The sequence below is a fragment of the Silurus aristotelis genome (genome assembly GCF_946808225.1).
Source record: "Silurus aristotelis genome assembly, chromosome: 1".
In the NCBI taxonomy this organism is placed as follows: Eukaryota; Metazoa; Chordata; class Actinopteri; order Siluriformes; family Siluridae; genus Silurus; species Silurus aristotelis.
This window is the reverse complement of record NC_139574.1, coordinates 32,788,585-32,814,665: the sequence shown is the minus strand read 5'-3', so window position 1 is coordinate 32,814,665 and position 26,081 is coordinate 32,788,585. Positions and strand designations below refer to the sequence as shown.

Genomic DNA, 26,081 nt, shown 5'->3' with positions numbered 1-26,081 from the left:
TTGTTTCCTTGAATAGCAGCTTTGGCAGAAAGGTCCATCTTGTCCTAGGTCTAAGGAAAGGGGGGGGGGGGGGGGGGGGATGCCTCATTTGATCTTTCCTGTACACTGTGAGCCAGTCTGCCCTGAGCACTCATGACTCATAGATTTTCCGCTTAAATAAAGAGCTTCTTGCTGGGTGTCGGTTCAGGAAAAGTCAGTATTATCATCTCACTGACACTGTCTTGTTATTCATGCCAAATGTTAGTATAAATAACCTATGGTATTAATAAATAAACTTTTAGAGGCTACTCCTCGCTTTTAGATGTACCATTGGTAAAGGAAAGACAGTGGAGGAGCATTGAGAAGCATACTAATCTGGATTAATTTTGTTTGTATGGTGTGTTGAATAACATACATCACAATGCAGTTTTATAGAAATAATAGTGTAGGTGTATATTAAGATAACTGCAGTGCCGGGACGTCAGGGCCAGCAAGGCATTCTCTGCTGGTCTAAAATCTATCAGAATCCAGTGACTTTCACTGAATATGTATTGAATTCTTTCAGATTTAAGTCCTCACACGTTGCTGGGGTCAAAGGAAATTACTGTATGCCATCATCCTATTGATTCAAATGCATGTTGCTTGAAGGTGTGGCTTACTTGCTTACTCCAAGGCCCCCCTTAAATGCGTCCAAACATGGCAACCATTTTTTCACGTCCTTAAATTGGATGGTCAGCGCTAGTAAAAGCTATTAACCCACATCTGCTGCATAAATATGTGTTCATATGTTCGTGTGGATTTGCTATCTGTTATTTGTATTCCACAATGACTGACAGAGAAAGAGAAAATGATTTGTGATTTGGTTGCAGGACATTAACAACATTGGACTTTTCAAGAAAAGCTGGACAAAAGTTGGCCAAAACTGTTCAGAACAGTTGTTAAGCTTTTTCGTGAACAGTTTGCGTTTTCTTTCCTGTAGAATTTGCACAAAACCACACAATTTGCCTTTAATTCAATTTCCCAGGAAAACCGTAATGCACACAAATGCAGGGAAAACCTGGGGTCATTTTATGAGGTTAATATCGATGCTTCTGGTAGAGATGATGTATGCGGGTGGTGTAGTTGTGGCTACAGTGAAAGGAGACTTGTTGAATTGTGTTCATTGGGTTTCCTGCTTTAGTAATGACATTTATTCTTACTGTATGAGATACCTGGCTGTGATGCAGCGCTCTGTTCATCTGCGTAATATTGATGCTTTTCTATAGTATTGAGAGGTAGATTGACTTAGATAGGACACCATTGAAAGCCAAGGTGTGAAATGCACAGTCTGCCACTGGTCAACTGTAGCCAGAAGGACAGTGCAAAAAGGAATTTAAATTTAAAGACAGGATAATCCATGTTTAGGTGTGATTTTTCAATGTTCATGCTTCCATTAAACCATGGACACAATTTTCTGCACTGATAAGTTAAACTGTCTGCATGGATAAAAATAATATATTTTTTTCTCCATTCGATCTAGAATTCTGCTGCTAGATAAAATTGTGACACATTTCTTTGAATAAGTTTTAATAAATATTTATGAGCGAGAGTGTGTGTGTGTATGTGAGAGAGAGAGAATTGCAAGGGTCTGTGTCATTAGGAAATGTTTACAATAGCTATCTCACTATGTGATGGTGTGTTACTATGGTTACATTGCATTCGTTTAGAACGGTGATTAAGTTGACCGATTTAACACACCTTCCAGCCAATCGGAATTATTCAGACTGAAATACTGGGATTATAAACCGTACTTGTTCATAATTGTGTGCTATATAGTGTTCTGAGAGAACATTCGAATGAATTTTGGTTCTCTTTTGGAATTACGATGGATACAAGGACTGACCTCACAGGGACGCACTGGAGAGAATAGATCATCCTCTGCTGGCTTTACATAATATTCATTACCTGGTTCGGTGAGCAGAAATCCTTCACGGATTAATGTGTGACACTAAAGACCCAGCCAACAAGGACAAGCAGATGAGGAAGTGCCGTCACACTCACACCACCCCGCATCACACCACTGCCCTTCTTCATGTCTCCAGAAGCTTGAAAATCTAAATCCCTAATCATTTAATCAAACCAGTCCTCATAGCATAAAAAAAAAAATCCGGAATGTTCTTCTAGTCTTTTCATTCGCCCTACTCACTGTACCTGATTATTTTATAGTTTCCATTTCTTTTAGCAGCCATGCTCTATATTATTTAATTTGTGTGTATGTTTATATTACTATTAGTCAGTAACCTTCTTAAGAACAGCCTCCCTGGTCCTCCTGCTTGTGACACTAGCACTTAGTTGTATATAAATAAAACAGAGAGGAGACAGTTAAACAAGAGGGGGGATGGAACGAGAGCAGAAGAAGTGAAAGATGTTAAAGGTACAGAGGCTTTAAAATGCTAATAAGAGTGTCATCTGTGTGGTGCTTCATTATTCCGCAAAGCCTCTTTCCCGCTGTGTTTTAATTATTTATAGATGAGCTGAGATTTGTGCTTTGTAGTTGTAGTAGCATTTCTTTGCCTTGGTACGCTTTTTAAATGTTTCTCCACTCCATGTTTATGTAAATGCAGAAATAAAGCATTTGGTCAATAAAACTGACTTTGAATATACACTATGTGCTGAATGCACAATAGCAGAGGGGCATACAAAACATTTTATGAAATAAATGCAACTCTTTAGGCAAAAACATGACAGGAAAAAGACTGCAATTAGCAAACAATTAACCAAGCAAAACAAGAATTGTGCGAGGAAGAAAACAGAAACGAGATCCAAAAAAACATGAATATAAATGATTCTGATTTGTTGTTATAACAACCTCCTTTGTTCTGAGATGTTCCACTAGATTTTGGAGTGTGTTTATGGAGCTCATTTAGCTACAAGGGTGTTAGTAAATTCAGGTACTGATGTAGGTGAGGTAAAGAGACCTAGGGTACTGTCAGTGTTCACATTCATCACACAGGTGTTCAGTAGCCTTGAGATCAGAGGTCTATAGCAGGACATTCTTCCGCTCCAACCCATGTAAACCATGTCTTCATGGAGCTGACTTTGTGCACAGGGGCAATGTCATGCTGGAACATCTCCTAGTTCAAGTGAAGGGAAAGTTTCATGCTACTGCATGCAAAGTCATCCTATACAATTGTGTGCCTCCAACTTTGTGCTTTCACAACGCGTTAACACAATGTTAACGGCACAAATTTGATTAACGCGTGATTAATGCAGCGTGCATTTCTGTTTGACCATTTTTATAAAAAAATATAAATAAATATATAAGATGAAAGAGTCTTTTATTTACTCAGATATAAAAAAAAAATAATAATTTATCACTAAACCTTTGTTTTACTGTTGCGGCAAGTCTCAAATCAAGCACCAAAATCCGCCATGATGCCCACATCCGGCAATTAAAACCGTCCGTGTGGAAACATAGCAAATGCTCCTTTTGTCAATTAAGAGACTATTAATTGTTCTGGTTCCTACTGCAGTTAAATGAACTTCCCACAGATGTTCACATAGTCTATCTACCTTTACCATGAAATACTCAAATTAACACTTTTATACAAAAAAGTATCAGGATGTAACAGTAGATATAAATGTGTGTGTGGGTGGATGGGTGTGTGTTGTTGCTAATTGTATTGCAAATATACAAATTCAGTAACAATACAAAGACTTAAATCAGAAACAAAAGACTTTTGGCCAAATACTTGCATTGTGATAGAAAAAAAACAGTAGCTAAACAGAAGAAAACAGCAGAAAGCAGCGAGCAAAAGCTAAGTAAGGTTTTTGTTTTGGAATGGAGAGCATGCAAGGAGCATACAGGCGAAACCTCCTCCTTGGTTTTTCTCTTTTCCTCCTTCCTGGTGGCTCCATCCTCAGCATTCTCCTACAGATATACCCCATATCCCTCCTCTGCACATGTCCAAACCATCTCGATCTCTCCTCCCTCACCTTGTCTCCAAAACATCCTACATGCGCTGTCCCTCTAATAAACTCATTTCTAATCCTGTCCATCCTCATCACTCCTAATGAAAATCTCAACATCTTCTTGGTTGAGAACTACCATTTCAAAATAAAACTAATTTTATTTAATGTCACATTGGGCACCGTGTAATTTAATTGAATAGGAAACAACAACACTTCTGGATTTTATATCCTCTTGATCCTTAAAAGATGATCCCTAGCAGGGGTATATGGCAGGCAGGGCTGATGAGTCACTTACATTAGTCAAGTATTGAGAAGTTCTGCACATCTGGTCAGAGGACTCCAAGGGATGGGTCGGCAGATTTTTGGTAGAAGGCTGGACAGAGGTTTGGACTCTGGTAGCTAATTAAACAGGGGCCTGCAGTGAAGCAGATTATTTTTTATGTATACCATTTGCAAAATTGGATTGTTTTTTTTGTCCACATCAATGACACAATTGCATACTGTGACTTTACACTTCAGTCTTGGTTACATAAACATCACTGTTATACTTGGAAATAGGATTCTACAAGCCAGGCAGAGCTTTCTTTTTTTAACTTCATCTTCTGTATATTCTGATGCTATGTTGTAGACGGGTCTAATAGGAAAAGCACATTTCAGATACATCTGGTCATTTTTATTTCTGTTATTATTCCCTCCCATTTTTTTTAACTTCTGTTCCTTCTGAAGTTAAGTGTTACCTGGATTTTCTTTTTTCAAACTTCATTGTTTCTTCATCAGACTGCAAATCAGTTGTGTCACAGTTTTCCTGTGGATATCTTTTCAAACTCTTCTCAGCTACTTCATATGTGCCTGCACGTTGAATTTGATACACAGAAAGATTTTAATTTGACCTTATACTTAATTTGAAAGTATAGACCTACTTCGTCGATGTCAATTATTCCTTTAGGGCACAGCTCATATTTTTTATCTGCAGTCCGCACCTTGGCTGTGTCTTTGGGTGGATATGGTGGCCATAGAAGCTTCTGTCCAATCAGCCAGCTGTGTGGCACAATTTCTGTGACACCATTTTGCAATTGAACGACGCACCACTGCTTAATTTTTTTTTTTAAGTAAGTCCCCTAGAATGCAATAACACAAATTTCAACTTTCCTTTGCAGATAATAATAATAAAAAAGAAAAAAAAGAAAGAAATCATGCATTAATTATGTTAAGTCCAAGCTTCTTACAGAATGTTGTAATCTACAAACAATTCATTGTTTTATGGATGAGTGGCATGGGAATAAAGACATTCTTGTCAGGACAAAGGAAATATTTTTTGTTTAATATCTTGGAGCCTGGCTTCATCAAGATTGTCATGCAACCCCCACACATTATAACAGCCTTTGTTGGTTAATTCAAAAGGATAGGAGAAAAAAAAAAATCTGAATCACTTCTCAACTTTGCATCAGTTTCTGGGAATGTCATTTGAACAAATTTGTCACAGCCTGAGTAGCCATTGTAAGATTTTATATTTTTAACAAAGACTCTGGCAGGAACATCACACACAAAAGAGCATATTGCACCAATAAGTTTGTCTATTGTAATGCCATGTTTCAAAACTTTAGTCAAATCATCAGTAAATGTCTTGAATGTCTTTGAAATGAACTCGAATATACACTTGGGCACACGGAAAACATTTGCAAGAATATAGCAAAATTAATTTTGTATAAATTGGTAGAAATACATTACACTGTGTCACATTTATAGTGAGTACATGTACTGTACAGTATACAGTTCTGTAGTAGCGTAGCCTATGCGTAGATTCCCTGCTTGTTTATTGGTTGAAGTGTCCTATGACATCACCGCATTCTTTACTTTAGGTAATGTACTGTTTCAACATTCGACTTCATTTTAGAATTGATAATTATATTTGTATTAATACATTAAAACTCCATACAAGCAATTCCATATACGTTTTTTGGTCTATCGTGCTATCCGAGAGAGACCGGGAAAATCAGCGAAACAAATTAGTTATATGGCAAATGCAATTTCGCAAAAAAATTAGGGCACAGAATTCGAATCCGCAGTAAAGCAGGGGATAACTCTACTCCCCACTCTGTATCTTTATTGTGGACACATCGGTTTGGGGCGTAAGAACTGTCCTGGAATCTTTGGGCAATTCTGGATGAAACATTCGCAAAATACGGAAAAGTGCAGTGAGTGCAACAAGTGAGACAAAGAAGGTAGAAGCCCAATATTGCAAACTCCTTAAAAGAAATTCACTTGTTGGTGCTTCTGAATCAGTATCAGAGTGAAATTCTGGTTGGTCAGCTGTGTCATTATCAATTTCATGCATACTAGGTGGATGCAACAGAACCTCATCGGACACTGGACGCAACTCCACATAATCTTTTACTTTTACTGCATTCCTGTGACACAGAACTTTGTTTACTGATGGTTTCATTAAATTGTTGTAGTATTTCTGACTAATCATTGATTTAAATTTACGCCTCCTCGAACCACCGTTAACTCAAGTGGTGCAACAGTTCAAGTTTTTCAAAAATGGCTTATTGTATTGAATTGTATATCATTTAAATCCAATCAAGTCAATTCAATTCTCATACATACGGTCACATATATGAGTGAAACTAAATTTAATTTAAAACGCATGTACACAGACAGGAAATTAGAACATGATATTAGCATCATGTCATTAATTGAATTTATCTGAAATCTATTAATGTTAAATCTAGTAGTAGTATCATTATCGTTTACAGTTTGTGCAATTAACATTTTTAAATGGAAGAGTTATACTATAAAAGATTTTCAGTATGAGACAGTGTGTAAATTATATGCCACATTTTTTAAACAAACTTCATACTGTGGCAAGTGACATAAATTACATGTCACAAAAATGTTTTGGATTTTGAGTTTTATCGTGAACAGTTACATACAACATACTTGATGGTAGTTCAGGAATATTAATGATTACCTGTTAGGGTTGCAAACAGGAAAAGAACAAAATCAAATCTTATGTTAAGTACTTCTGGTTTCTCTAATGATCTATCCTCATCTTTCAGCCTTAACCCCTCCTTCTGAATGCCTCTGAAGAAATGTAAAGAGTAACAGAAACATTCAGGTATATTGTTCATGCTCATGGGCATCTAGAGAATGTTGTTGGATATTTGATCTAAAATTTAAAGATGAAATCATAATGCACTTTATTAACATGTAGAAAGAAATATTTATAAAAACATGTTACAGCAGTTAAAAGCAGTTCAACAAACATGACTGGATATGATGCAGCTGTGTTCTCTTAACGAGAAGTCAAATACACATGGGTATGTGAAACAGATGTGCATCCTTGAATTCCTCCTTTGTTCCCTTTTTTTCTAGGATACAAGAAAAAAGGACAAAAAAATAAGGAGGGGATTGAAGGATTTTATTTATAAACTGAAATATCCCTCCTCACTCAAGCATTACTTCAAGTCATTTTATTGTATAGGTGCATAACCTGTGTGCACTTAAGAGATCTGGTTTTATATTTTTTGAAACTTGTTTGATTAAAATGTTCTTAATAAATCTTAATGAATCTATCAAAATAAGTAACATTATGGTACATTTAAACTCAAGATTTATCAAACATTTGACATTAAACATTAAAATGTAAAACATTTAAATGCAGCAGAATTTATGTTGTCTTTTGCACAAAGTTGTATAACGCTCTTTGGTTTGAGATTACTAATTAAGGGATACACAATTAAGGAAACAAGAAGCACCCATGATCCCATGGTCATCAACTACAAATAAATATTAGTTTAATGTCAGTGTCATTACACATTTTGACTGTTGGCTTTCATCAAAATTTCACAGTTAATTCCACACACATTAAAACTTTGAAGTCTTCAGGTACACTTTGTAGGTATGTAGGAAATGATGTGGTTTAAACTTTAAAAAATTTTAATCAGTGTATCTGATTACAGCCAATAACAATACAATCTGAACAAGCTTAAAAAATCAAAGGATTAGACAAAAAATAAAGTAGATGCATGATTGCTTGAAATTGTTCCCGGCATCAAAACTATGAATTAACACATGTGGAATTATATACATAACAAAAAAGTGAACTGAAAATATGTCATATTGTAGGTTCTTCAAAGTAGCCATCAAGAGAATGCCAAGAGTGTGCAAAGCAGTAATCTAAGCAAAAGGTGGCTACTTTGAAGAACCTACAATATGACATATTTTCAGTTGTTTCACACTTTTTTGTTATGTATATAATTCCACGTGTTAATTCATAGTTTTGATGCCTTCAGTGTGAATCTACAATTTTCATAAGCATGAAAATAAATAAAACTCTTTGAATGAGAAGGTGTGTCCAAACTTTTGGTCTGTACTGTATATATATATACATATATACAGATTCTAACTAAAGATTTCTATATAGGATGCACCTGTTTTCTACTTTTGACTACTGAAAAGTGCACATGCACAACCAAAGTGGGTTTTTCTTAATCAATGGGCATTTTCAAACTACAGGTAGACCCCAACTTAGAATGACTACTCTATGTACATAAAGAGGCACTGTAAACACATAAATAAATAAATAAATATATATATATATATATATATATATATATATATATATATATATATATATATATATATATATATATATACTGTATGTATATATATTGTATTATTATTATTATTGTTATCATTATTATTATATATTATTAAATTTTTTTCCGTCTAAGGTGACTGTTTTATCTCCGAAATGATGTAAGTCGACTGGTCAGGGTCTGACTGTACAATAGTACAAACATTTTTTCTTTAACCGCTTTACCTGAAAACCCACCCTAAGCCAAGCCTCTAGTGTATTACAACAAATCAGGAAAAGCAGCTGAAAATGCCCATCATGGTTTGTAAACACCCCACTGACCGGGTAACACACACTAGCATTCCACAGAGAAAAACGTGCACGATTGAACACAATTCAATGTTAGTTCAATATCCCTGTTTCCACCCTGGAAAGCTTTTATGAGATTTTTAATGTTGTACATACTTTAAATATTGAAATATCAACCTCAACCAAAATGCAGGTTTGGATCAAAACTCAACATTGTATCAATGTCGCCATGCTATCTGGGTGACGTCACGGACAGTAGCCTCACTTTACCAATAGGCAAGATATAAAATCCTGAGCACAGCCCTGATTTTGTTAACATACATCTGCTTGCATAACGCCACTGCTTTAATCTGGGACAGCATCCCTTTTCCCAGAGCACTTAAAGTCCCCACTTCACACACCTACTCGTGGAAGCTTCAGATTCACACAAGTACGAGTGCATATTCATGTATCAGTGTCGCATTCATCTACACAGGCTTACTGTGTTTTGCTCACTTGAGATGTTTTGTCTATTAGCACCTTCTGGCTAAATATTCTGGGTTTATCTTCAGAATTTACAGCATGGTCATGTACTAAGCTGTATCAAACTGTCGTTTTTTACAGTTTTCCCAGCAAAATACCTGAAGCACATCCAAGTCCAGTAATCAAGAAGAGAGATATTTTTGCACAGTTTGCTTTCTCTGAAACGGTACCGTAAGCAGGTTTCAGAACGAGGCTGGCCTGCTTTACTACTATGTCCCTTTTTGTTTCCCTATGGTCTTGAGAGAGTAGCATGGTCCATTTTCAGTGAAGGACCATAAGCTTTTTTAAAAAACAAAACCCCCTGTAATATGACATTTCCAAATAAATTTAGATCCTCTATTCAATCTTTTGTTCGACTGTGACTACAATGTTCTTGGATATGATGCTTCATGCTTGCACGCCTCTCTGTAGAACGTCTGTCAGGTTGGATGTGGAACATCACTGTGCTTCTATTTTAAGGTCTCTCCAGAGATGTTTAATCAGTTTCAAACCTAAGCCCCGCCTGATCACTTGAGGACGTTCGCAAATTAAAAGCCACTCGTGTCACTCACATTGTGTTGGTCATGTCCAATCGGACAAAAAAAAGGTTTTCCTCTCAAGCGGTTCAGACCCTGTGCCTGAGAAACCTGTCCACAGCATGATGTCAGCACATATCTGGTGTCTCCGAGAAGAGTATGGGTTCTCTTTTAAATTGGTTTTGCTTTCAAGGTTTCTTCCTGATGTCATCTCAGAATTTTTTTGCTTGTCATGGCCTATTTAACTATATGGACAAAAGTTGTGAACACCTGACTGTAACATTTGTATGTGCGTTTTGAACATCCCATCCCACATTCAGTTCCCATTTGCTGTTATAAATTACCTCCACTCTTTTGGGAAGATCTTCCACCAGATTTTGGTGTGTGCTTGTGCAGATCTGTCATGTGCTTGTGGGCATTGTCATGCTGGAACAGGTTTGGGTCTCCTAGTTTAAATGAAGAAAAAAAATTAATCCAGCCGCATCCAGACATCCTGTACAATTGTGTGCCTCCAGCTTTAAGGTAACAGTTTAAGGAGAAACCACATATGGTTGGAAAAGTCAGGTGTTCCAATACTTTTGTCCATAATCCGTCTAGATTTTTGGCTCGATAATAGTCTTGTGTTGTATTTGGTAAAAAAAAAAAAAAACCTGTAAGGTACAGGCCTTGACAAGTCCATTCTGGATTTGTAGGTCCTGGACCACCAGTCAAGGTATCTTTGGTCTGATGGGCACCCACCAGCCAGCTTAAACTTTTAGTGCAATGTGACATGTAATTTCTTTGGGGCAGGAAAGGAGGGCAACTATGTCCTCATGCTAGTCATAGGGCATGAACTTGTCTGTAGAGGCTACTCTAATCTGATTAGTACATTGTGTGTAATAAGAGGAGGAGACAGACTGTTCCAGCTTTGGGATTGAACTGCTGCTGTGTTTAATGTTGGAAACTGTATAAATACTGAACTGTATGTTGGAATACGTGCTAAACAGAGCGTGCACTCTACACCGATTGGTTCTTAAGTTTCTATCCTCTCATAAATAAAAAGGAACGACTGATTTTGCAAAATGTAGTTGAGTAATAAGTAAGATATTTGACTTTGAAATGTAGTGAAGTTAAATTAAAAGTCTCCCCAAATGCAAATACACATAAAAAAAAACTACTTAAGTACAGTAACAAATTACATTTAATTCATTGCTGTCCACCACTGCTGGGCCAGTTTTACTAATCCTTGTCAAATGTACAAATTTTAGCATGCTCATTATAGTTTGAGTGTTTAGTATATAATCAGGGAATCATTTATAACTGTACTAATCTGGTTCCTCGTAAGGTTTTCTTTTTTTAAGTCTCATGGGGCGTTTCCTCGCCATCATCAGCTCTTCGTAAAGAAATGTAATATAGCTCTACATTTGTGTAAAGCTGCTTTCTGACAGTGTCTATTGTGAACATTTTATCTTCTGGCTATTTAGGGATTCATGTGGGATCCGCCATTCACCTGAGGTGAACGGGATCAGGCTGTGGCATTCCAACGCATTTACTACACATCAATATTTCAGAAAACAAGCAGAAGGTAGGTAAATTTTATTTCGAGCTAACTAAACAAAGAGCTCATGTTCTGGCTGAGTGTGTGCAGAATGTTTTGGTTTGTCCCTGTCCCCCCAGGCTGAAAAATTGAGTTTGTCCCAGGATGCGTGTCCAATCTTGTGTTTGTCTAGTGTAGTCCTGCATATTGAGTGAATCCTGAACACCAAATCCGTACAGCACTATAGATTTAATACCAGTGTCGAGATGTTTTGATTTCAAGTAGAATGATTGTCAGGTCAAATCTGACAGCAGTACTCCAGCAGGTGCCGGCAATTCTGCTACTCTGAAGAATGCAGTAGCAGGATGTCGAAGAAATTCCCTTCTGCATAGTTTGTGGTGAGTGCAACAGCTGCTGATTTTTCAGTTACCACCACTCAGATAGTGAAATACCGAACAGAACAACATCAGACACAAGATGCAGTCCTCTCTCACCCTACAGCACAGAGCCAAGTATTCTGTCATTTCTGAGGTTTGTAATGCATTCATTTTTCAGGTAATTAAGACGTTATAGTTTTCACCACTTTTAAGACAAAGATAAAAGGGGGTGTGGATGTAATCAATAGTGACATGATGCTGTGATACTGGTATAAAAAGCTGACCTTACTCTCAGTACACTGTGTGCAGTAAAAATGCCCAGAAGCTCCTGTTCTAGGCATCTGGAAAGCAGCCAGCCTGAGATATTATTCATAATTTTTTTGTTGATGCTCTGACATTTTAAGGCAGGTCTGCTACATCATTTCAGCTTCTTTGCTAGCCAATTAAAAAAGAAAACATCTTTTTTATTTTTTTTTTTATATTTTAAATATATTCAAAATATTTAATTACAGTCTAATTTTTCCATGTTTGTGTATTATGTATTAATATATGCTTGTTTTTTTTTGTTGTTTTTTGTGTCTTGTTTACAGGATATTTCCATATATTTATTGAGTATGTCAAAAATGTTGATTTCAGTTAGGCATTCTCTCTGTTTTTGATATATGTGAACTGTAAAACTGGACAAAAAAAAACGTGTGTAGTTCTTCTTCAAACTGTTACCACACTAGCATTAAATGCTCCTTTCACTTGAACTAGGGGACCTACACCTGTTCCAGCATGACATGTCAAAGACAGCTTCATGAACATATGGTTTATATGTGTTGAAGTGTAAGATCTTGAATGGTCTGCTATTAAGCTTTGACCTCAACCCTTTTGAACAATAGAGCAATTGGAACACTGCACCCCTGGCCTCCTCACCTATATAACACCCTTGTGTCTGAATGAGCACCAATCTCTACAAGCACACTCCAACATCTAGTGGAACATCTTCCCAGAGTGACAGAGGATATTATAGCAGCAAATGAGAACTAAATGTGAAAAGGTGCTGTACTGTTTTTAATTGCGAATTTATTGAAAAGATTCTTCAAAATTGAATGGAAGCTTTAACAGCAAGTTGGACAGTTGTGAATCTCTTACCAGATTTACATGATGATCCCTAGTATGTGTGTAAGAGAACACGCCACACGCCTGTTTCCACCAAAATATTCCATTCTTGCCAATGTGAACAGTCTTTGGAATATGCAATATGATTGTATCACATATGCATTAAACCTTAATAAATAAACCTTTTATTACTTTCTTAGGAAGTTCTTTGGCAGGTACTTTGGCAGGTACCTCACAGGTACAAGATTCAGTGCAGTAAATAAACGAATTATCAGCAAAAAAACTTGACTGGAGAACCAAATAGGATTAAGCCTTTTTACCAAGATGCTATGGCCAACCGTATCACTGTATTTATGAAAAATAACTTATTTTTCCAGCCCCTCTTTTTTTTTTTAGTATAGTACTAGAGTTACATTGTCTCACAAAAGTGAGTACACCCTTCTTTACATTTCAGCAACCATTTTATTACATCTTCTCAAGGGACAATACTATAGAAATTAAACGTGGATATATTTTAGAGTAGTCAATGTGCAGCTTGTATAGCAGTACAGATTTACTGTCCTCTGAAAATAACTCAACATGCATCCATTATTGTCTAAATAACTGGCAACAAAAATGAGTACACACTAGGTGAACGTGTCAAAACTATATATATATATATATATATATATATATATATATATATATATATATATATATATATATATATATATACTATATATAAATATTTCGTGAGCACCAGTGTTATCCAACACTGCATTAATCCTCCTGGGTATGGAATTCACCAGAGCTGCACAGGATGTTGCTGGGATCCTCTTCCACTCCTCCATAATGACATCAAAGAGCTGCTGGATGTTAGACACATGGCGCTTCTCCACCTTCCGCGTGAGGATGCACCACAGGTTCACAATTCAGGTCTGGAGACATACTTGGCCACTCCATCACCTTCACATTCAGCTTCCTCATCAAGGCAGTTGTGTGTTTGGTGTTGTTTTCATGTTGGAAAGCTGCCATTCGGCCCAGTTTCTGAAAGGAAGGCATCATGTTCTGTTTCAGAATTTCACATAACATGTTGGAATCCATGTTTCCTTTAATGAACCACAGCTCCCCAGTACCAGTAGCACTCATGCAGCCCCAGACCATGATACTACCACCACCATGCTTGACTGTAGGCAAAACGGTCTGAGCACTTACAGGCGGACCTTCCACTTCTGCAACCTCTAAATCAATGCTGAAGAAGTTTTTTGAAGCAGCTTCTGCACCTGACGCACAGCACGAGGACTCAACTTCTTTGATGGACCCTTGTGAGGTCTGTTCTGAGTGGAATCCATCTTGGAAAACCTCTGTATGACCCTAACCACTGTACTGTAACTCAGTTTCAGGGTGTTACCAATCTTCATATAGCATAGGCCATGTTTGTGTAGAGCAACAATTCTAATTCTCAAAACCTCAGAAAGTCTTTAACATGAGGTGCCATGTTGAACATTCAGTGGTCAGTATAAGAAAATTGTCCTCAAAGCACCACATTTTAATTTCTCTATTACAAGATACATAAATGTTTGTGGTCCCATCAAAGCCTGACTTTGCATGGTTAAGTGATGTTTAGCTGTTATTACTTAGGGTGTACTCACTTTTGTTGCCAGTTATTTAGACAATAATGGCTGTATGTTGAGTTATTTTTTTAAAGGACTGAAAATCTATAATGCTATACAAACTGCACATTGACTACTCTAAAATATATTCAAGTTTCATTTCTATTGTATTGTCCCTTGAGAATATATGATAATAGAGTTGCTGAAATGTGATGGGTGTACTCACTTTTGGAGATACTATATACTACAGATTTCTGATTCCAGTATGCCCACACAATGAAATTCTTTCTTAGTTTACACTGCAATAAATGGGAAGAACTGAGAACTGAGAACAAAACCCAGTATATACAACATATATAGATATTTTTAACAACAAAATCTAGTTATAGAATTAAAAACAGATTGGAATATTTGGAACATTAAACAGATAATGGTACACAAAGTGGAATTGTTTTAAACACCTACACCTTTGTGTGTGCGTGTGTATGTATATATGTGTGTGTGTGTGAAAGTTGATGCCCACTGCTTAACACTCAATGTGCATGTTAAAGTCCCTCACAAATAAAAGCTATAACATAAGTTTGTCTTTGTGTGTGCCATATAGCATTATCTCAACCAAGAACCCAATGGGAACATGTCCCTGTAAACCCTGTATAAGTGTGTGTGTGTGTGTGTGTGTGTGTGTGTGTGTGTGTGTGTGTGTGTGTGTGTGTGTGTGTGTGTGTGTTCTAACAGACAAATGTAAATAGCATGGCTGGCAGATGCTGAGGAGGAGCGCAGACGTCATAGTACTATGAATAGCATCTCTTTCATCAAGATGTGCAGTCTTTTGTATAATTGTGTACATATATAGCTGGGGCTGTGGGTCTGTGTGTGTTAGAGGATATGCTGTTAGGGGGCCGATTCCATGCTCATTAAATAATCTTGTCTTTTTATTTAGTTATCTGCTCAGGAATTCGTTCCATCTGTAACATTCATATCAATTACGCATTGCGGAAGTGATCTATGGAGAGAGAGAGAGAGAGAGAGAGAGAGAGAGAGAGAGAGACAGAGAGAGAGAGAGAGAGAGAGAGAGAGAGAGAGAGAGAGAGAGAGAGAGAGAGAGAGAGAGAGAGAGAGAGAGAGAGAGAGAGAGAGAGAGCTTAGGTGAAAAGGATACAAATTGCTGAAACTGCAGTCTGATATTTTTTTTTAGCTTTCTTACCTTGCCTCTGTTCTCTCTCATAAAGTTAGTTCATGTAGCTTTAATGCAGAGTACATGACTCTCTGTGTGTGTGTGTGTGTGTGTGTGTGTGTGTGTGTGTGTGTGTGTGTGTGTGTGTGTGTGTGTGTGTGTGTGTGTGTGTGAGTGATAAAAAAGAGAACCTAAAAATGATGATATAATAAAATGTATATCATCTGCAGCAGTTTCTTATACTCATTAAGCATAAACCAGTTTGCTTTGCAGTGTTAGACGACCTTGAATGAAGGTTCCGGTAGCACAAAATAAATGGCCTGAAACCAATTGCGAAGAATACAACAATTTGTTTGTTCTTTATTGTTGGTTGGGAACAACCAAAATCACTTTATACCGCAGAATAGTAACATTTTCTGTATGATGATTCAGTAGGTGTTCACCAGACAGTTATTCGAAGGTTTTTATTTATATACTAATTCTAATATGATATTGTTTCTAATAAACAGCTTATACACAAGGACTTGTATAGCAGATACTCCAAATAATTAATATACAGAAATGTGTTGCTTAATAACAAAAATATATACTACTTGACTTAAGGTTTTTCTACACCTGACCATAACATTTGTATATGCTTTTCTGGAAGATGTTCCTGTAGGTTTTGTAGTGTGTTTGTTGAAATGTGTATTGTCGTTTTTATGATTTCTACACATTCACATTCTTGGTGTCACCTAAATTAGGATCCTCTCAAAGTTTCTTCCTCATACCATTAAAGGGAGTTTTTCCTTGCCACCTTCACCCCAGGCTTGCTCATTTTTTTTTATACCTATACATAGCTCACTTATTTATAGTGAGTGTAGGCAGGGTGGAGTGGGTGGAGAAGAGTGTCAGGAGTGATTTGTGATAGAAGGGTATCTGCGAGAGTGAAAGGGAAAGTTTATAGGACTGTGGTGAGACCTGTGATGTTGTATGGATTAGAGACAGTGGCATTGAGTAAAAGACAGGAGGCGGAGCTGGAGGTAGCAGAGCTGAAGATGTTGAGGTTTTTGTTGGGAGTGACGACGATGGACAGGATTAGAAATGAGTTTATTAGAGGAAAAGCGCATGTAGGACGTTTTGGAGACAAAGTAGGGGAGGCACAATTGAGATGGTTTGGACATGTGCAGAGGAGGGACATGGGGTATATCGGTAGAAGAATGCAAAGAATGGTGACACCAGAATGGAGGAAAAGAGGAAGGCCAAGGAAGAGGTTATCTATGTGGTGAGAGAAGACATGCAGGTAGTTGGGTTGAAAGAGGCAGATGTAGAGGACAGGGGGGTATGGAGACGGATGATCCGCTGTGGCGACCTCTAATTGGAGCAGCCGAAAGAAGAAGAAGAAGATACATAGTTTACTTATTTAAATATTTGTTCTAGAATTCTTACATTTTGTAAAGCTGCTTTGAGACGATGTCCATTGTGAAAAAGGCTATAGAAATAAACTTTAAATGAATTGAATTGAGTTGAATTGATTTTGTGCTTAATAAGCCACAAGTGCTTTATTAAAGTCAGGTACTGATGTAGGTAAGGAGGCCGGTGGTGCAGCCAGAGTTCCAGTGCATCTCAAAGGTGTTGTATAGGGTTGAGGTCAAAGCTCTATAGCAGTCCACTCAAGATCTTTCACTCCAACCTTCTTGGTTTGGAGCTTCTGTGTACTGTTTTATTTTGGGCCGATGAGCAAAATCTCTGTCTTTTCAGAATTAAATAATAGAAAGTTATGCATCACCAAAACTTTTAATTTTTTAACACATTCAGTTAACCGAGCCAATTGAGATGCCTTCTAATAATATTTCCCAAGGGAAGCATGTTTATTGTGAAAAGCAGGGGTCCTAGAACTGAACCTTGAGGCACCCCATAATGTACTTGCATTAACCTGGATAGTTCTACATTTAAATCTAAAAAAAGGTAATGATCAGACAGGTAGGATTTAAACCAGCTCAATGTCTGTCCCTAAATGCTGATGTAATTCTGTAAGCGATCCAGGAGTAAGTCATGATCTATAATGTCGAATGCTGTGTGTGATTTTTTACTAGAGCAGTTTCTGTGCTATTATGGGGCCTGAAACCTGACTGGAACTTTTCAAAGATATTGTTTTCTTGTAAGAAAAAACATTACTGGGCAGACACAACCATTTCTAAACTCTTAGACATAAATGGGAAGTTTGAAATGGGTCTGTAATTTGATAGTTTATTTGGATCCAAATTAGGTTTATTAATGAGGGGCTAATGAGGGGCTGTCATGGGTTATGGGCGTGACCTAATGATTTAATAATTATTGAGTAATTAAGAGTTAATAATATTGAAAAAAGGCTCACCAGCTGTATGTAACACTTCTTTCAGTAGTTAAGTTGGAATGGGAGCTAACAGACATGTTGGTGATTTGGCTTTGGTAATAATATCATACAGCTCTTCCTGTCCTATACTTGTAAAGCAGTGTAATTGTTGAGTTTTAGGTGAGATTGAATCAGGAGGATGCTTTCAGAGGATGGACCGCCACAATTGTTTTTCTAATACTTTTAATTTTTCCAATGAAGAAATTCATAAAGTCCTCACTACTAAACTGTGATGAAATAAATTTTTTAGATACCTGATTTGTTGTTAATTCAGCTACTGAACTGAAAAGGAACCTGGGATAGTATTTGTTGTTTTCTATGAATTTGCTCAGGTACTCAGCTTTAGCAGCGTTTAGCGCCTGTCTGTAGCTGTGCATACTGTTTAAATACCTCCAATTTAGTTTCTCTCCATTTTCTTCCCAGATTACAGGCTGTTCTTTTGAGGTCATGTGTATGACTATTATAACATGGTGCAGGTCTTTATTCTCTAACCTTTTTTAATCGGATGTGAACAACGGTGTTTAATGTGCTAGTGAGGATAGTGTCTATGTTGTTAGCCATTTCATCAAGATCAAGCATTTAAAGGTTTAGTGAGAAATTGAGATAAATGAGGCAGGTTATTTGTGAATCTGTGCTCAGTAGGTGAAACAATAGTCCTACCAGGTCGATAACATGGTGAGACATGGCTAATTTGCTCTAAGGTAGTGTGTACAATATGATATAATGGTCAGTGATATCATCACTCTTAGGTAAAATATCTATATCAGTGACGTCTGCTCCGTGGAATATTATTAAATCTAGTGTGTGATTAAAACGATCGATCTAGTGATGTTATGTTTAACTCCAAAAGAGTTTAGTAAGTCCACAAATTTTATTCCTAGGGCATCATTTACATATTCTACATACATATTACAATCTCCTACAAGCAGGACTTTATTAAACTTGATCAAGAGGTCTGAAAGAAAACAAGCAAACTCTTGAGGAAAATAAAAGTAGGGCCCTGGGGGTCTGTACACAGTGGCCAGAGTAAGAGATAGTAGGGGTTTTCTATGTATGTCTGTGTTCTTAAAGTACAACTTCAAGAACAAGCACTTCAAATTATTTAAACCTGAAGCCTAATCTTTGACTATATTAAGAAGGCTTTAAATAGTTGCTACACCACCCCATGACAAGTCTGATGGGGTTAATGCTTATAAGCATATCCTGATGGTGTAGACTTATTTATCATATCATATAATCATTTGGTTTAATCCAGGTCTCAGTAAAAGATTATTATCTGTAATGATCTCATTTACAATAAGTGCTTTGGGTGCAAGTGATCTAATGTTTAGAAGTCCAAGATTTAGAACTTTTTAAGTGTTTGCTTGTCTGACATTTTCCAGTTTTAACTTTAATAAGATTATTTCCGGATCTTGTGTATTTATCCCTTGGTCTTACTACACGAGAAATAGACTTGGCTTCTATAAAGTGAGCTGTGTGTGCACTTGTAACTACAAACCTGATTCCAAAAAAGTTGGGACACTGTACAAATTGTGAATAAAAAAGGAATGCAATAATTTACATATCTCATAAACTTATATTTTATTCACAATAGAATATAGATAACATATCAAATGTTGAAAATGAGACATTTTGAAATGTCGTGCCAAATATTGGCTCATTTTGGATTTCATGAGAGCTACACGTTCCAAAAAAGTTGGGACAGGTAGCAATAACAGGCTGGAAAAGTTAAATGTACATATAAGAAACAGCTGGAGGACCAATTTGCAACTAATTAGGTCAATTGGCAACATGATTGGGTATAAAAAGAGCCTCTCAGAGTGGCAGTGTCCCTCAGAAGTCAAGCTGGTCAGAGGATCATCAATTCCCCCAATGCTGCAGTAAAAAATAGTGGAGCAATATCAGAAAGGAGTTTCTCAGAGAAAAATTGCAAAGAGTTTGAAGTGATCATCATCTACAGTGTATAATATCATCCAAGATTCAGAGAATCTGAAACAATCTCTGTGCTTAAGGGTCAAGGCCGGAAAAACATACTGGATGCCCGTGATCTTCAGGCCCTTAGACGGCACTGCATCACATTCAGGAATGCTACTGTAATGAAAATCACATGGGCTCAGGAATACTTCCAGAAAACATCGTCAGTGAACACAATCCACCGTGCTATTCACCGTTGCCGGCTAAAACTCTGTAGGTAAAAAATGAAGCCATATCTAAACATGTTTCAGAAGCGCAGGCGTTTTCTCTGGGCCAAGGCTCATTTAAAATGGACTGTGGAAAAGTGGAAAACTGTTCTGTGGTCAGACGAATCAAAATTTTAAGTTCTTTTTGGAAAACTGAGACACCATGTTATCCGGACTAAAGATAATAAGGACAACCCAAGTTGTTATCAGCGCTCAGTTCAGAAGCCTGCATCTCTGATAATATATGGGGTTGCATGAGTGCGTGTGGCATGGGCAGCTTACACATCTGGAAAGGCACCATCAATGCTGAAAGGTACATCCAAGTTCTAGAACAACATATGCTCCCATCCAGACGTCGTCTCTTTCAGGAAAGACCTTGCATTTTCCAACATGATAATGCCAGACCACATACTGCATCAATTACAACATCATGGCTGCGTAGAAGAAGGATCCGGGTACTGAAATGGCCAGCCTGCAGTCCAGATCTTTCACCCATAGAAACATTTGGCGCATCATAAAGAGGAAGATGCGATAAAGAAGACCTAAAACAGTTGAGCAACTAGAAGCCTGTATTAGACAAGAATGGGACAATGTTCCTATTCCTAAACTTGAGCAACTTGTCTTCTCAGTCCCCAGACATTTGCAGACTGTTATAAAAAGAAGAGGGGATGCCACACAGTGGTAAACATGGCCTTGTCTCAACTTTTTGGACATGTGTTGATGTCATGAAATTTAAAATCAACTTATTTTCTCAGTTTAAACATTTGATATGTCATCTATGTTGCATTCTGAATAAAATATTTACATTTCAAACTTCCACATCATTGCATTCTGTTTTTATTCACAATTTCTACAGTGTCCCAACTTTTTTGGAATCTGGTTTGTATTTGGTTTGTTGTACAAATGTTATCATAGTTTTAAATTGCATGATGTTTTACCAGTCAGAAGTTATGCAACATCCTAGAGATGTTGTTTTATTGGACTGCTGCTTCAACTGCACTGGGGTGTACGTCATTATCAACAAAGAGTAGTTTGTGTTCTCGACACCATGACTGTAGCCATTCATTTAGTGAAAAAAGTCTACTAAACTTCCCAATCCCTCGCTGGTAAGTGGGAAGAGGTCCTGACACTATGATCCTCGTTGTGGGTGATGTGCTGCGTACCGTCTCCACTAGGATCCTGAAATCCCTCTTCAAGATCTCAGTTTGCCTCAGTCTGGTGTCATCCGTTCCGGCATGGAGAACAACAGCTCAGAAGTTCTCATACAGGATTCGCGGGTACCTGCACAACGATATTAAGAACACGGGCACCAGGAAAGCAGCGAGGGTGTACCTTGCCTTTTTAAATGGAAAAACATACTCCAGTCTGTGCTGTTATAATAAATAAATCCATTTGTGTTTGTGTGGCTTGTCCAGGAGAAGTCATTTATAAGTTGGACCCTAAGGTACTTGAAGCCGTTCACCCTATCAACTGTGTAACTTTTAATTGCCAGGGGACTCTGCAATTCCTCAACTGCTTCCCCCAGTAATCAATCAGCACAGTCACTGGTGCAAAGGGAGTACTGGTGGGGGCTGAGGACACAGCCCTAGGGAGCTTCAGTTCTGATGGTGAGTGTGGAGGAGGTGTGGTTTAATGTCCTGACCACCTTGAAAAGGTTGATTTCAACACCAGGATCTGGAGCTTTTTACAGATGTGTGAGGGGTGGAGCTGTAGTCTGCATACAGTATCTGAGTACCATTACCTTTTCCTTGATCCAGGTGGGAGGGAGAATTGTGCAGGGTCTGGTTGATGATGTTATCTGATGACCTTCTGTAGTGGGTCCTGGCAACTGGGTGCTCTGACCAATTTTTCAAAGCACTTCATCACTGTGGACGTCAGTACTACAGAGTGGTAGTCACTCATAGAGGCATGACGGGTTTTTTATGGGACAGGAATGATGGTGGAAGAGGTATGTGGAAACCACACATTGTATGAGTTCCACATGCTTTAGTTGAGCTGATGCTTGTTTTGTGTTGAATTGCAGTAGAGACATTCTTTCTATGTCAGCTATTACACAATTGTTCATTTTTTTGTTACACACCACTCCTGGCTTTGACCTTAGCTGCATTAGCAAGTAGCGGTGGCAGTGAGTTAGCCTGCTAACATTGATGATTACCTTCTAGAAAGAGAGATTAGTATGGTCAATTGTTGGTTAAAGATTGAATCAAGCACTGTGTCTCTATTAGATGATCTAAAGCCAATACTGCTATAAAAGAGTTTAAAAGTAGAGAAGGGAAGGGGCACTTGTGCGGTCATGTGGACTTAATGTCAATTTGGGAACGGGAAAGAAAATGGTAGCCGAAATGAAACTGCACACTGTTGTAAATAGAAGAATTACAAGTTCCAACCTTGTATGCTTAAACATACATAAAGCCCTCATGCAGAAAACTATAGATTTTTATATGTTATTGTTCTTCTTTTGAGGGCATAATAATATTTAAAAGTTTTGTCATTTTGAGGCTGTAAGCTTGCTAAGCCCATAAATGTATTATTGTACCTAATGCTAAAAATAAAAGAGAAATGCTGTACAGTACATGCTATAAGAGGTGTAGTGGGGCAGGAATCAAGTTGCCTTAATGCTACATTAGCACTATACATTTTTTTTTTTTTTTTTTATGAGCAGGAGAATGCACATGATATTGTGTCTTTGCATATAAATGTTTAGATTTTCTCATCTTTTTTGTTTTGACTTTATTTATACAGTATTTTTTTTTTTAATCATCATAACAATTATGATGAAATAATCCGTTACTCTAAAACCAGCTACTTCTTCCTTTTTACTCTTATACCCCTTCATAGCTGCCCTCCTGTCTTTAATCTCTTCTGTACTTATCATTTGGATTATTCCTTTAGCGGTAACGTCTGGTCACTTTAATCTGTCTGAGTTGAATGATATTTATGTACATAAGTATTTTGTGTCAGGAAGACATTTTATCCTCTTTGTGCCCTGAGCCCATTGCTTCCTCTTGTTTCCTTCATATAAGCTTTCTTTCTTTTTCTCATTTGTATGACAGTTCCCCTTGTATGTAAAGGTATTCTGAATAACTTCTGTGTGAATCTCTCTCTCCTGCTTTTTCACACCTGAATAGTAGCCCTGCAAGGTTATTTCCAAGGACACACCAGTTTCACTGTCTGCCTTCTGGTTGGCTGGCTGGCTGTTAAAGAGACAGCACCCTGCTGAACACATGGCTCTAAACGCACCCACACACAAACACACAGACCACACACACACACACACACACACACACACACACACACACACACACACACACACACACACACACACACACACACACAAATGATGACTACAGAGTCAGCAGTCTCACCATCACGAACATGGTGATCCCACAATATATGCATTGTTAGGATAATACAATTGTACAGCAAACACAAATCAATTACTGATTCATGGTCTAATGCTTCATATCAAGTTTGATGAGCTGTATGGTTACTGCCGTGCTTTTGCAGTAGGAGCTGGCAGTTAAAGGTCATGGTAAGGTGGGGGAGATGACACGAGCTTTGCGTGCTACAGAGTTTAGTTTCAGTGCAGCATTCTGAAAAAAAGTGAGCTTCTAAAGGAAGACAGTGGTGCAAGCAAAGATTCTTCTGACCCACTTTAGGCCAGCTATAAGATGTATGTGTGTGATTTTCTTCACATGTACCAAAGAGATCTCATATAGCAGCTTGGTTTCCATTATGTGTTTGTTTGTGTGTGTGTGTGTGTGTAAGTGTAAAAGATTGTGGCTTCTTTTGAAGCATTTCGATTTCCAAACCAATCTTTTGGCACTGTGCAATGCCACAAGAGCATGATATTTGCAAATGCCCACATTGTTCCAGTTTCTGACATGAGGAAATTGTGACCTCGCTGCAGTTGGAAAAAGCCAGACATGCTTTTTTCTCTTAAGCTATTCCCCGACATCCCCCCACCTATATTTTTTCACAATGTGACGCCAACCAATCGTAACAGCTGATCATTTAACACACTCGGAGGAGCACATTATCTACCCTCTTCAGCATAATTAATTCGAACTCATTCTTTTAAAGACAAAAGGAATGATTTTTTGTTGTACCACTCAACAGTCGAACCATTCCAAATGTTCTCAATACGATGCTTGATGCAGCAGTGGTATCACAGACACAAAATATGTATCAAATAGTAGAGACAGGCCAAACCCAGTAGCAGCAATAATGACTAAAATATAGAAGTGTATATATTAATACTCTCACTATTAATTGTAGGAAGGGGGAGGGCTTGGTGAGTGATGCCGAAGGTGTATAACGATAGGAAACAGATGGACATTTGCCGATGGCTAAGCAGATAAGGCGGAGAATGACGCGGTGTACTGTATTTAATTGATCTAATTTTTTAGCTATTCATGGAATGAAACTAATGTCTTCTTTTTTCTCTTCTACACTAATTCACCGGGTTTTTCTGTTTCTGATTGGTCTTTCGCCTTATCTTTTCCTCTACATTTGCATTCTTCTTCTGCAGCTGCTAATAGCTGACTCATTCCTGACCTTCTTCCAAAACTCTCATCCTCTCTGTCTTCCTCTTATCTTCACCCCCTCCCCACCCCACCCCCACACCCCTTCACCACCACTCTTTTATTCCCATGGTCCTTGTCCTGATCTTCAAATACACCACATTACCCTACTTGGTCTTAGAGTATTACAAAGTCTGATATTTTACATATGCAAGCAGAGTAGGACACGTGGACATACAGGGACACACGGAGACACATTTACACACACTGCATTTTCGGTCAAATAAATATATATGGCTCTTTTTCGCTCAGACGGGTCGAAGATGAAGATGAGCCATTTTGTAATGTCCATCCCCTACTTCCTTTCTAGTTGTACATATGTCCTCCACTTCATTTTTCTTTCTTTGTCTACCTTATTTTGCCTTGAATCAGCAAATTGATTGTGAGGCACGGCAAGGTCACCTGACTGTTGTTGCTGTGGAGACCAGAGAGCAAGAATTGTGGATAATTTTCTACTCAATCCTATTTGCAGAGAAAGAGAGAGAGAGAGAGAGAGAGAGAGAGAGAGAGAGAGAGAGAGAGAGAGACAGAGAGAGAGAGGAATGGGGGATGACTGGGTGAATTAAGGATATTTTACATACATATGGGCAGCCATTTTGTTTTTTTAAAAACCAAGAAAAAACTTTATTGAATGCATCAGCAAAGGACAATAACAGAACATTTTAAGCTTGAACTAAAAGGGAATCTAGGGCACACATATAGAGACAGGCTAAAGAACACGTGTTTGAAGAGACCACAAGGGACTGCAGTAGTATTATAAATAATACATACAATGTGCAGAGTAAACTCAGAAAATTACATTCTTTTTCTTGCCCCTTGTTACGATTCTGTGCTCATACCACACTGTCTGCATAATATATGAGTGAGGAGACTCTGCAGCAGCAAGCGTCAACTTATTAGCCGACTTTGCCCCATCCTCCAATGAGTAATATATAGACCCACTGCTTCTCCTTTGTTTAATGCTTTCCATTGCAAATCAGCTCATTGTTCATCACTTGTATTTGTGTGTGTGTGTGTGTGTGTGTGTGTGTGTGTGTGTGTGTGTGTGTGTGTGTGTGTGTGTGTGTGTATGTGTGTGTATGTGAGGGCATGTGTAAGCAGGCAAAATGTCATTCCAATATGGTCATAACTCATATCAACCATCATCACAGGGACCATGTATGTAATTTTATGCAGTCTCAGTTGCCTGAGAGCAGCGGGAAATATACGATTACATACTGTAAGCTTGTTTGCATTTATGTCTGTGTGTGCGTTTCTCTACAGCGAATGTAATTGTGTCAAATGTACATGTAGGAAGTGCTGATACAAAATGACATTCGACTTTTA

The 26,081-nt window shown here is 37.8% G+C and overlaps 1 protein-coding gene across 2 annotated transcripts in view; it reads left to right on the top strand.

The window, feature by feature from the left end:
- Positions 1–1,567: 1,567 nt before the first annotated feature.
- The window catches only part of cicb (capicua transcriptional repressor b), a 347,812-nt gene continuing 323,298 nt past the window's right edge, over positions 1,568–26,081 (top strand). For both annotated transcript variants that reach the window (XM_083533513.1, XM_083533511.1), the window contains exon 1: positions 1,568–1,604. The gene's annotated coding sequence lies outside the window, so the exon portion shown is untranslated. The remainder of the gene's footprint in view (positions 1,605–26,081) is intronic.